Source organism: Pseudophryne corroboree, chromosome 4 (genome assembly GCF_028390025.1).
Source record: "Pseudophryne corroboree isolate aPseCor3 chromosome 4, aPseCor3.hap2, whole genome shotgun sequence".
In the NCBI taxonomy this organism is placed as follows: Eukaryota; Metazoa; Chordata; class Amphibia; order Anura; family Myobatrachidae; genus Pseudophryne; species Pseudophryne corroboree.
In genome coordinates this window covers 158,620,993-158,634,503 of record NC_086447.1, presented here as the reverse complement: position 1 = coordinate 158,634,503, position 13,511 = coordinate 158,620,993, and the positions used below count along the sequence as shown (strand labels likewise).

The 13,511-nt window shown below is 48.0% G+C and overlaps 1 protein-coding gene and 1 pseudogene across 2 annotated transcripts in view; one reads left to right on the top strand and one right to left on the bottom strand.

Annotated features, from left to right (window-relative positions):
- The window catches only part of PPP2R3A (protein phosphatase 2 regulatory subunit B''alpha), a 411,391-nt gene that overhangs the window by 205,084 nt on the left and 192,796 nt on the right, over positions 1 to 13,511 (top strand). The gene's annotated exons all lie outside the window — the stretch shown is intronic.
- LOC134912311 (5S ribosomal RNA) lies at positions 12,044 to 12,162 on the bottom strand (annotated as a pseudogene).

Sequence of the window (13,511 nt, the reverse complement as noted above, 5' to 3'; positions counted from 1 at the left end):
ACCTGCGTGCAGGATGGATTGGCTTCTTAGGCTACTGGACACCATTAGCTCCAGAGGGAGTCGGAACACAGGTCTCACCCTGGGGTTCGTCCCGGAGCCGCGCCGCCGACCCCCCTTGCAGATGCCGAAGATGGAAGAGGTCCAGAAGCAGGCGGCAGAAGACTTTTCAGTCTTCCTGAGGTAGCGCACAGCACTGCAGCTGTGCGCCATTGTTGTCAGCACACTTCACACAGCGGTCACGGAGGGTGCAGGGCGTTGGGGGGGCGCCCTGGGCAGCAATGTATAATACCTTTTTATGGCTAAAAATACATCACATATAGCCCTTGAGGCTATATGGATGTATTTAACCCCTGCCAGATCTCACAGACTCCGGAGAAGAGCCCGCCGAAATAGGGGGCGGGGCTTATTCTCCTCAGCACACAGCGCCATTTCTCTATCGTCCTAGTGGATGCTGGGGTTCCTGAAAGGACCATGGGGAATAGCGGCTCCGCAGGAGACAGGGCACAAAAAGTAAAGCTTTTCCGATCAGGTGGTGTGCACTGGCTCCTCCCCCTATGACCCTCCTCCAGACTCCAGTTAGATTTTTGTGCCCGGCCGAGAAGGGTGCAATCTAGGTGGCTCTCCTAAAGAGCTGCTTAGAGAAAGTTTAGCTAGGTTTTTTTATGTTACAGTGATTCCTGCTGGCAACAGGATCACTGCAGCGAGGGACTGAGGGGAGAAGGAGTCAACTCACCTGCGTGCAGGATGGATTGGCTTCTTGGCTACTGGACATCAAGCTCCAGAGGGACGATCACAGGTACAGCCTGGATGGTCACCGGAGCCGCGCCGCCGGCCCCCTTGCAGATGCTGAAGACAGAAGAGGTCCAGAATCGGCGGCTGAAGACTCCTGCAGTCTTCTAAAGGTAGCGCACAGCACTGCAGCTGTGCGCCATTTTCCTCTCAGCACACTTCACACGGCAGTCACTGAGGGTGCAGGGCGCTGGGAGGGGGGCGCCCTGGGAGGCAAAATGAGTACCTATAAAGGCTAAAAATACCTCACATATAGCCCTAGAGGCTATATGGAGATATTTAACCCCTGCCTGATTTCTCAAAATAGCGGGAGACGAGCCCGCCGGAAAAGGGGCGGGGCCTATCTCCTCAGCACACGGCGCCATTTCCTCTCACAGCTCCGCTGGTCAGGACGGCTCCCAGGTCTCTCCCCTGCACTGCACTACAGAAACAGGGTAAAACAGAGAGGGGGGGCAAATTTATGGCGATATTTTTATATAACAAAGCAGCTATAGGGGAGCACTTATTATAAGGCTATCCCTGATATATATATAGCGCTTTTGGTGTGTGCTGGCAAACTCTCCCTCTGTCTCCCCAAAGGGCTAGTGGGTCCTGTCTTCATTAGGAGCATTCCCTGTGTGTCTGCTGTGTGTCGGTACGTGTGTGTCGACATGTATGAGGACGATATTGGTGTGGAGGCGGAGCAATTGCCAAATATGGGGATGTCACCTCCTAGGGGGTCGACACCAGAATGGATGCCTTTATTTATGGAACTACGGGATAGTGTCAACACGCTAAAGCAGTCGTTTGACGACATGAGACGGCCGGACAATCAATTAGTGCCTGTCCAGGCGACTCAAACACCGTCAGGGGCTGTGAAACGCCCTTTGCCTCAGTCGGTCGACACAGACCCAGACACAGGCGATGACTCCAGTGGTGACGGTGACGAATCAACCGTATTTTCCAGTAGGGCCACACGTTATATGATTTTGGCAATGAAGGAGGCGTTACATTTAGCTGATACTACAGGTACCACTAAACAGGGTATTATGTGGGGTATGAAAAAACTACCTATAGTTTTTCCTGAATCAGAAGAACTAAATGACGTGTGTAATGAAGCGTGGGTTGCCCCTGATAAAAAGCTGATAATTTCAAAGAAATTATTGGCATTATACCCTTTCCCGCCAGAGGTTAGGGAGCGCTGGGAAACACCTCCTAGGGTGGACAAGGCGCTAACACGCTTATCTAAACAAGTGGCGTTACCCTCTCCTGAGACGGCCGCACTTAAAGATCCATCAGATAGGAGGATGGAAAATATCCAAAAAAGTATATACACACATGCAGGTGTTATACTACGACCAGCTGTAGCAACTGCCTGGATGGGCAGTGCGGGGGTAGTTTGGTCAGAATCCCTGATTGAAAATATTGATACCCTGGACAGGGACAATATTTTACTGTCGTTAGAACAAATAAAGGATGCATTTCTTTATATGCGTGATGCACAGAGGGATATATGCACACTGGCATCACGGGTAAGTGCTATGTCCATTTCGGCCAGAAGAGCTTTATGGACGCGACAGTGGACAGGCGATGCGGATTCAAAACGGCATATGGAAGTTTTGCCGTATAAGGGGGAGGAGTTATTTGGAGTCGGTCTATCAGATTTGGTGGCCACGGCTACAGCCGGGAAATCCACCTTTCTACCTCAAGTCACTCCCCAACAGAAAAAGGCACCGACTTTTCAACCGCAGCCCTTTCGTTCCTTTAAAAATAAGAGAGCAAAGGGCTATTCATATTTGCCACGAGGCAAAGGTCGAGGGAAGAGACAGCAACACGCAGCTCCTTCCCAGGATCAGAAGCCCTCCCCGGCTTCTACAAAAGCCTCAGCATGACGCTGGGGCTTCTCAAGCGGACTCGGGGACGGTGGGCGGTCGTCTCAAAAATTACAGCGCGCAGTGGGCTCACTCGCAAGTAGATCCCTGGATCCTGCAGATAATATCTCAGGGATACAGGTTGGAATTAGAGACAGATCCACCTCGCCGTTTCCTGAGGTCTGCTTTACCAACGTCCCCCTCCGAAAGGGAGACGGTGTTGGAAGCCATTCACAAGCTGTACTCTCAGCAGGTGATAGTCAAGGTACCTCTTCTGCAACAAGGGAAGGGGTATTATTCCACTCTTTTTGTGGTACCGAAGCCGGATGGCTCGGTAAGGCCTATTCTAAATCTGAAGTCCTTGAACCTGTACATAAAGAAGTTCAAGTTCAAAATGGAGTCACTCAGAGCAGTGATAGCGAACCTGGAAGAGGGGGACTTTATGGTATCCTTGGACATCAAGGATGCGTATCTCCACGTTCCAATTTACCCCTCACACCAGGGGTACCTCAGGTTCGTTGTACAAAACTGTCACTATCAGTTTCAGACGCTGCCGTTCGGATTGTCCACGGCACCTCGGATCTTTACAAAGGTAATGGCCGAGATGATGATTCTTCTTCGAAGAAAAGGCGTATTAATTATCCCATACTTGGACGATCTCCTAATAAGGGCGAGGTCCAGAGAACAGCTAGAGATGGGATTAGCACTGTCTCAAGAAGTGCTAAAACAGCACGGGTGGATTCTGAATATTCCAAAATCCCAGTTAATGCCGACAACTCGTCTGCTGTTCCTAGGGATGATTCTGGACACGGTTCAGAAAAAGGTTTTTCTCCCGGAGGAAAAAGCCAAGGAGTTATCCGAGCTTGTCAGGAACCTCCTAAAACCAGGAAAGGTGTCTGTACATCAATGCACAAGAGTCCTGGGAAAAATGGTGGCTTCTTACGAAGCGATTCCATTCGGCAGATTCCACGCAAGAATTTTCCAAAGGGATCTGTTGGACAAATGGTCAGGGTCGCATCTTCAGATGCACCTACGGATAACCCTGTCTCCAAGGACAAGGGTGTCTCTTCTGTGGTGGTTGCAGAGTGCTCATCTATTGGAGGGCCGCAGATTCGGCATACAGGATTGGATCCTGGTGACCACGGACGCCAGCCTGAGAGGCTGGGGAGCAGTCACACAAGGAAGAAACTTCCAGGGAGTATGGACGAGCCTGGAAACGTCTCTTCACATAAACATTCTGGAACTAAGAGCAATATACAATGCTCTAAACCAGGCAGAACCTCTGCTTCAGGGAAAACCGGTATTGATCCAGTCGGACAACATCACGGCAGTCGCCCATGTGAACAGACAGGGCGGCACAAGAAGCAGGAGGGCAATGGCAGAAGCTGCAAGGATTCTTCGCTGGGCAGAGAATCATGTGATAGCACTGTCAGCAGTGTTCATCCCGGGAGTGGACAACTGGGAAGCAGACTTCCTCAGCAGACACGATCTTCACCCGGGAGAGTGGGGACTTCATCCAGAAGTCTTCCACATGCTGGTAACCCGTTGGGAAAGACCAATGGTGGACATGATGGCGTCTCGCCTCAACAAAAAACTGGACAGGTATTGCGCCAGGTCAAGAGATCCGCAGGCAATAGCTGTGGACGCGCTGGTAACGCCTTGGGTGTACCAGTCGGTGTATGTGTTTCCTCCTCTGCCTCTCATACCAAAAGTATTGAGAATTATACGGCAAAGAGGCGTAAGAACGATACTAGTGGTTCCGGATTGGCCAAGGAGGACTTGGTACCCGGAACTTCAAGAGATGATCACGGAAGATCCGTGGCCTCTACCTCTAAGGAGGGACTTGCTTCAGCAGGGTCCCTGTCTGTTTCAAGACTTACCGCGGCTGCGTTTGACGGCATGGCGGTTGAACGCCGGATCCTAAAGGAAAGAGGCATGCCGGAAGAAGTCATTCCTACTTTGATTAAAGCAAGGAAGGAAGTAACCGTGCAACATTATCACCGAATTTGGCGAAAATATGTTGCGTGGTGCGAAGATCGGAGTGCTCCGACGGAGGAATTTCAACTGGGTCGATTCCTACATTTCCTGCAATCAGGATTGTCAATGGGTCTCAAATTGGGATCTATTAAGGTTCAAATTTCGGCCCTGTCGATTTTCTTTCAAAAAGAATTGGCTTCAGTCCCTGAAGTCCAGACCTTTGTTAAGGGAGTGCTGCATATACAGCCTCCTGTGGTGCCTCCAGTGGCACCGTGGGATCTAAATGTGGTTTTGGACTTCCTAAAATCTCATTGGTTTGAACCACTAAAAAAGGTGGATTTGAAATATCTCACATGGAAAGTGACCATGCTTCTAGCCCTGGCTTCTGCCAGGAGAGTGTCAGAATTGGCAGCTTTATCTTACAAAAGCCCATATCTGATTTTCCATTCGGACAGGGCAGAACTGCGGACTCGTCCGCATTTTCTCCCTAAGGTGGTGTCAGCATTTCATCTGAACCAGCCTATTGTAGTGCCTGCGGCTACAAGTGACTTGGAGGACTCCAAGTTACTGGACGTTGTCAGAGCATTAAAAATATATATTGCAAGGACAGCTGGAGTCAGAAAATCTGACTCGTTGTTTATATTGTATGCACCCAACAAGATGGGTGCTCCTGCGTCTAAGCAGACGATTGCTCGTTGGATCTGTAGCACAATCCAACTTGCACATTCTGTGGCAGGCTTGCCACAGCCTAAATCTGTAAAGGCCCACTCCACAAGGAAGGTGGGCTCATCTTGGGCGGCTGCCCGAGGGGTCTCGGCATTACAACTTTGCCGAGCAGCTACGTGGTCAGGGGAGAACACGTTTGTAAAATTTTACAAATTTGATACTCTGGCTAAGGAGGACCTGGAGTTCTCTCATTCGGTGCTGCAGAGTCATCCGCACTCTCCCGCCCGTTTGGGAGCTTTGGTATAATCCCCATGGTCCTTTCAGGAACCCCAGCATCCACTAGGACGATAGAGAAAATAAGATTTTACTTACCGATAAATCTATTTCTCGGAGTCCGTAGTGGATGCTGGGCGCCCATCCCAAGTGCGGATTATCTGCATAAATTGTACATAGTTATTGTTAACTAATTCGGGTTATTGTTGAAGGAAGCCATCTTTCAGAGGCTCCGCTGTTATCATACTGTTAACTGGGTTTAGATCACAAGTTGTACGGTGTGATTGGTGTGGCTGGTATGAGTCTTACCCGGGATTCAAAATCCTCCCTTATTGTGTACGCTCGTCCGGGCACAGTACCTAACTGGAGTCTGGAGGAGGGTCATAGGGGGAGGAGCCAGTGCACACCACCTGATCGGAAAAGCTTTACTTTTTGTGCCCTGTCTCCTGCGGAGCCGCTATTCCCCATGGTCCTTTCAGGAACCCCAGCATCCACTACGGACTCCGAGAAATAGATTTATCGGTAAGTAAAATCTTATTTTTCCTGCTCAGCTCCGCTGTGAGGAAGGCTCCCAGGACTCTCCCCTGCACTGCACTACAGAAACAGGGTAAAACAGAGAGGGGGGGCACTTTTTTGGCGATATTACTATATTTAAGCTGCTATAAGGATACAACACTTATATAGGGTTGTTCCCATATATATTATAGCGCTTGGGTGTGTGCTGGCAAACTCTCCCTCTGTCTCCCCAAAGGGCTAGTGGGGTCCTGTCTTCAATAGAGCATTCCCTGTGTGTCTGCTGTGTGTCGGTACGTGTGTGTCGACATGTATGAGGACGATGTTGGTGTGGAGGCAGAGCAATTGCCGGTAATGGTGATGTCACCCCCTAGGGAGTCGACACCGGAATGGATGGCTTTGTTTATGGAATTACGGTACGTGATAATGTCAGCACATTACAAAAATCAGTTGACGACATGAGACGGCCGTCAAACCAGTTGGTACCTGCCCAGGCGTCTCAGACACCGTCAGGAGCTGTAAAACGCCCTTTACCTCAGTCGGTCGATACAGACCCAGACACGGACACTGAATCTAGTGTCGACGGTGAAGAAACGAACGTATTTTCCAGTAGGGCCACACGTTATATGATCACGGCAATGAAGGAGACTTTGCATATCTCTGATACTACAAGTACCACAAAAAGGGGTATTATGTGGGGGGTGAAAAAACTACCTGTAGTTTTTCCTGAATCAGAGGAATTGAATGATGTATGTGATGAAGCGTGGGTTAACCCAGATAGAAAAGGGCTAATTTCTAAAAAGTTATTGGCATTATACCCTTTCCCGCCAGAGGTTAGGGCGCGCTGGGAAACACCCCCTAAGGTGGATAAGGCGCTTACACGCTTATCAAAACAAGTGGCGTTACCGTCTCCTGATACGGCCGCCCTCAAGGATCCAGCTGATAGGAGGCTGGAAACTACTCTAAAAAGTATATACACACATACTGGTGTTATACTGCGACCAGCCATCGCCTCAGCCTGGATGTGCAGTGCTGGAGTGGTCTGGTCTGATTCCCTGACTGAAAATATTGATACCCTGGATAGGGACAGTATTTTACAGACTTTAGAGCAATTAAAGGATGCTTTTCTTTATATGCGAGATGCTCAGAGGGATATTTGCACTCTGGCATCGAGAGTAAGTGCGATGTCCATATCTGCCAGAAGAAGTTTATGGACACGACAGTGGTCAGGTGATGCGGATTCCAAACGGCATATGGAAGTATTGCCGTATAAAGGGGAGGAATTATTTGGCGTCGGTCTATCGGATTTGGTGGCCACGGCAACTGCCGGGAAATCCACCTTTTTACCTCAGACCCCCTCCCAACAGAAAAAGACACCGTCTTTTCAGCCGCAGTCCTTTCGGTCCTATAAGAACAAGCGGGCAAAAGGACAGTCATATCTGCCCCGAGGCAGAGGAAAGGGTAAGAGAGGGCAGCAAGCAGCTCCTTCCCAGGAACAGAAGCCCTCCGCGGGTTCTGCAAAGCCCTCAGCATGACGCTGGGGCTTTACAAGCGGACTCAGGAGCGGTGGGGGGTCGACTCAAGAATTTCAGCGCGCAGTGGGCATGCTCACAGGTGGACCCCTGGATCCTGCAGGTAGTATCTCAGGGTTACAGGTTGGAATTCGAGAAATCTCCCCCTCGCCGGTTCCTAAAGTCTGCTTTGCCAACGTCTCCCTCAGACAGGGCGACGGTATTGGAAGCCATTCACAAGCTGTTTTCTCAGCAGGTGATAGTCAAGGTACCCCTCCTACAACAGGGAAAGGGGTATTACTCCACGCTATTTGTGGTACCGAAGCCGGACGGCTCGGTAAGACCTATTCTAAATCTGAAATCTTTGAACCTGTACATACAAAAATTCAAGTTCAAGATGGAATCACTCAGAGCAGTGATAGCGAATCTAGAAGAAGGGGACTTTATGGTGTCCCTGGACATAAAAGATGCTTACCTGCATGTCCCAATTTGCCCTTCACATCAAGGGTACCTCAGGTTCGTGGTGCAAAACTGTCATTATCAGTTTCAGACGCTGCCGTTTGGATTGTCCACGGCTCCTCGGGTCTTTACCAAGGTAATGGCCGAAATGATGATTCTTCTGCGAAGAAGAGGCGTATTAATTATCCCTTACTTGGACGATCTCCTGATAAGGGCAAGGTCCAGAGAACAGCTGGAGGACGGAGTAGCACTAACCCAAGTAGTGCTGCAACAACACGGGTGGATTCTGAATTTCCCAAAATCTCAGTTGACCCCGACAACACGTCTGATGTTCCTGGGAATGATTCTGGACACGGTTCAGAAAAAGGTGTTTCTTCCGGAGGAGAAAGCCAAGGAGTTATCCGAACTTGTCAGGAACCTCCTAAAACCAGGAAAAGTGTCTGTGCATCAATGCACAAGAGTCCTGGGAAAGATGGTGGCTTCTTACGAAGCAATCCCATTCGGCAGATTCCACGCACGAACTTTTCAGTGGGATCTGCTGGACAAATGGTCCGGATCGCATCTGCAGATGCAGCAGCGGATAACCTTATCGCCACGGACGAGGGTGTCTCTTCTGTGGTGGTTGCAGAGTGCTCATCTGTTAGAAGGCCGCAGATTCGGCATACAGGACTGGGTCCTGGTGACCACGGATGCCAGTCTGAGAGGCTGGGGAGCGGTCACACAGGGAAGAAACTTCCAGGGAGTATGGTCAAGCCTGGAGATGTCTCTTCACATAAATATACTGGAGCTAAGAGCGATTTACAAGGCTCTAAGCCTGGCAAAACCCCTGCTTCAGGGTCAGCTGGTGTTGATCCAGTCGGACAACATCACGGCAGTCGCCCACGTAAACAGACAGGGCGGCACAAGAAGCAGGAGAGCAATGGCAGAAGCTGCAAGGATTCTTCGCTGGGCGGAAGATCATGTGATAGCACTGTCAGCAGTGTTCATTCCGGGAGTGGACAACTGGGAAGCAGACTTCCTCAGCAGACACGATTTACACCCGGGAGAGTGGGGACTTCATCCAGAAGTCTTCCACATGATTGTGAACCGTTGGGAAAAACCAAAGGTGGATATGATGGCGTCTCGCCTCAACAAAAAACTGGACAGGTATTGCGCCAGGTCAAGAGACCCTCAGGCAATAGCGGTGGACGCTCTGGTAACACCGTGGGTGTTCCAGTCAGTGTATGTGTTTCCTCCTCTGCCTCTCATACCCAAAGTACTGAGAATTATACGGCAAAGGGGAGTAAGAACGATACTCGTGGCTCCGGATTGGCCAAGAAGAACTTGGTACCCGGAACTTCAGGAGATGCTCACGGAAAATCCGTGGCCTCTACCTCTAAGACGGGACCTGATTCAGCAGGGACCGTGTCTATTCCAAGACTTACCGCGGCTGCGTTTGACGGCGTGGTGGTTGAACGCCGAATTCTAAGGGAAAAAGGCATTCCGGAAGAGGTCATTCCTACACTGGTTAAAGCCAGGAAGGAGGTGACTGCACAACATTATCACCGCATTTGGAGAAAATATGTTGCGTGGTGCGAGGCCAGGAAGGCCCCCACGGAGGAATTTCAATTGGGTCGATTCCTACATTTCCTGCAAACAGGATTGTCTATGGGCCTCAAGTTGGGGTCCATTAAGGTTCAAATTTCGGCCCTGTCGATTTTCTTCCAGAAAGAATTGGCTTCAGTTCCTGAAGTCCAGACTTTTGTAAAAGGAGTACTACATATACAGCCCCCGGTTGTGCCCCCAGTGGCTCCGTGGGACCTTAATGTAGTTTTGGATTTTCTCAAATCCCATTGGTTTGAGCCACTCAAATCGGCGGATTTGAAATATCTTACATGGAAAGTAACCATGCTACTGGCCCTGGCTTCAGCCAGGAGAGTGTCAGAATTGGCGGCTTTATCGTATAAAAGCCCATATCTGATTTTCCATTCGGACAGGGCAGAACTGCGGACGCGTCCTCATTTTCTGCCTAAGGTGGTGTCAGCGTTTCACCTGAACCAGCCTATTGTGGTGCCTGCGGCTACTAGCGATTTGGAGGATTCCAAGTTGCTGGACGTTGTCAGGGCATTGAAAATATATATTTCAAGGACGGCTGGAGTCAGAAAATCTGACTCGCTGTTTATACTGTATGCACCCAACAAGCTGGGTGCTCCTGCTTCTAAGCAGACGATTGCTCGTTGGATTTGTAGCACAATTCAACTTGCACATTCTGTGGCAGGCCTGCCACAGCCTAAATCTGTCAAGGCCCATTCCACAAGGAAGGTGGGCTCATCCTGGGCGGCTGCCCGAGGGGTCTCGGCATTACAACTCTGCCGAGCAGCTATGTGGGCGGGGGAGAACACGTTTGTAAAATTCTACAAATTTGATACCCTGGCTAAAGAGGACCTGGAGTTCTCTCATTCGGTGCTGCAGAGTCATCCGCACTCTCCCGCCCGTTTGGGAGCTTTGGTATAATCCCCATGGTCCTGACGGAGTCCCCAGCATCCACTAGGACGTTAGAGAAAATAAGATTTTACTTACCGATAAATCTATTTCTCGTAGTCCGTAGTGGATGCTGGGCGCCCATCCCAAGTGCGGATTGTCTGCAATACTTGTACATAGTTATTGTTACAAAAAAATCGGGTTGTTCTTGTTGTGAGCCGTCTGTTCAGAGGCTCCTACGTTGTCATACTGCTAACTGGGTTCAGATCACAAGTTGTACGGTGTGATTGGTGTGGCTGGTATGAGTCTTACCCGGGATTCAAAATCCTTCCTTATTGTGTACGCTCGTCCGGGCACAGTATCCTAACTGAGGCTTGGAGGAGGGTCATAGGGGGAGGAGCCAGTGCACACCACCTGATCCTAAAGCTTTATTTTTGTGCCCTGTCTCCTGCGGAGCCGCTAATCCCCATGGTCCTGACGGAGTCCCCAGCATCCACTACGGACTACGAGAAATAGATTTATCGGTAAGTAAAATCTTATTTTTAACTTGAAATAATTTCAGCACAAATGTAAGTAATGTTCTTTCTCATTTCGGAGTTGTTTCAGCTGTCAGTACACTGGCCTTCAGCACTGTACCAAATCATCTAAATCACCTTTGTAGACTGCTGATATGTTTAAATCCATGCTCCTAGGCTGACAGCTGATCTCAATGGGGAAGATAAAATCCATCAATGGAACGGGTTCCCAGTAGCACGCTCAGTTGTTAAAATGCTCAGAACGCATTTATTGTAAACACAAAGGTCTTTTATTTATTCCGGCAAATGATCGTGGACGGAATAGCGTCTCTCTTTGTACTTTTGTCCTGGCTTTGTGCTGTGCACATACATAAATTCTGTAGGTTTCTGCAGATGATTTGTCTGCTAGGTGTTGTGGGACCGTGGATTATTTGTGTTATGTATAAGGGTTATACCGCACAGTTAATAAATAGATTGAACAGCAGATAATTTATTTACCAAGATATACTGATGAGAGAAAGAAAAAATATTTTTTTCTAATCAATCTAAGTTTGACGGTGCACCCTGAGTCAGTAATGAAACATACTAGACAAAAGGAGAAAAGAAGACTCTTTTGTGGGTGCACTCTTGTATAATTATGAAAGTATCAAAGAAATTGATTAAAATTCAATATTTATTGATAATGTACATAAAACACATAGTAGTTGAATGTGCAGGTAGAGAAAAAAGTAAATAAGTAAACACTGGAACCGGTAATACTGATGTTAGTGTCAGATAATGGTTCCAAGCTGCCTGGGTAACATAAATCTTTCAAATGTATGGTCAATCCATAAATAGGTCTCAACTGACTGCCTGAGCTGTATAATCTTGAAATAGAGCTAGACACTTAGCGCCTCAGTAATAGTTTGGATTAATAATCAGATCGGCTGTATTGCTTAGAACTGGCGTAAGGATAGAGAGAGAAAACAAATTGAATAAAGAAAAGATGAATCTGCTGTCGGTGTTAGACACCGAGCCTAGCCGCCCAAATTTTCTACTAAACCGAGTATTCCTCAAGAGTCTCCCACTCGAGTACTGACTTGGCCCAACACTGCTTAGCTTCCAAGATCGGAAGGATTCGGGCGTTACCAGTGTGGTATGATAGTAGAGAATTAATAAAGTTGCTTCTGGAATCACCGATGAGAGTTAATGAAATGTTGAAGAAAGTAATGGGGAGGGGGTACAGTGAAAAGGGGGATCTGCTGCCAATGTTAGACAGGGGTGAACCCCTGAATCAATGGTGAGAGTCCCGAAATTGTAGCGATAGTCAGAAAAGAGATTCTCAATGAGACATTCGTTCTCAATGATTAAATGATGATAGTTGCTCAATATATTATGGTATACGGTATCGGATGTAAATACCGGATAGTGAATATAGTCACCTGTGAATCACTGAGTGATAGCCATGTTGAAAAAAAGGGGAAGCAAAGGAGAAGGCTCTGCAAATGGTATCACAATGTTGATACTAATAGTAGATAATATCTCCAAAAGGAGCCAAAAATATCCTTAATTTGTTGATATAAATACACCGCTATAACGAAATGGATATACACAAAGGATAGATCAGAACACTAATGTCAATTATTACAGGTCTCTGTACTATTTAGGCCTGGATTAAATATAGCGGAGTCTGAATTAATAGCTATGAGAATAAATCAATGATGGATAATTAAAGTGAATTAAATAAATTAATGGATCCACAGTCAAAAAATGAATAGATCTAAGTAAATACAGCTACTGAAAAGAGATGTTTCTTTAAGAGCTGTAATGGTTATGATACTAAGACAAAGATAGATCATTCAGAAAAATTGATAGAACCACAGTTGATAATAAATAGATCTAAATCAATACAGGCTACTGAAACGGTATGAATTGCATACAGGAAAAAAGAGACAATATAGTAGCGCGGGTAAACCTTGGATAATAAATGGGTTTAAATACAGGCTACTAAAGTAATATGTATTGCATATAAGAAAAAAGACAGTATAATCACACGGGTGAACCTGGAAACAGATATTACCCGTGTCGATGTCTTTATAGGAATCAGGTGCCGTGTAGCAGTGCTGTGAATCCAGGGGGCTAAAAGCCGCGTGGTTGGCGTGGGATAAGGTGCCGATTTATTAAGATACAAGTCTGTGGTCACAGGATGATCATATCAGAGTCCGATGTCGGTCAGGGTGCAATGTGGATCCAGTAATCAAACAGTTCAGTGGATGTGGGATGAGGCACAGGGAACCCGGGGAGGAATGTCCATAAACAGCCGTGTCAGAGTCCCGGCATTGTGTCAGAAATACATGCCGTGAGAATGCGCTGTGAGTCTCGGAAGCTGTGTTGCCATTAAGCTCATAGTAAAGCACAGTTAGGCAGACGGAGACATCCGTGGTCCCAGAGTAGCTGAGGGTCGGAAGACGTGTTTCGCCCGTTCACCGGGCTTGGTCACTTCCTCATACCGATTTTAG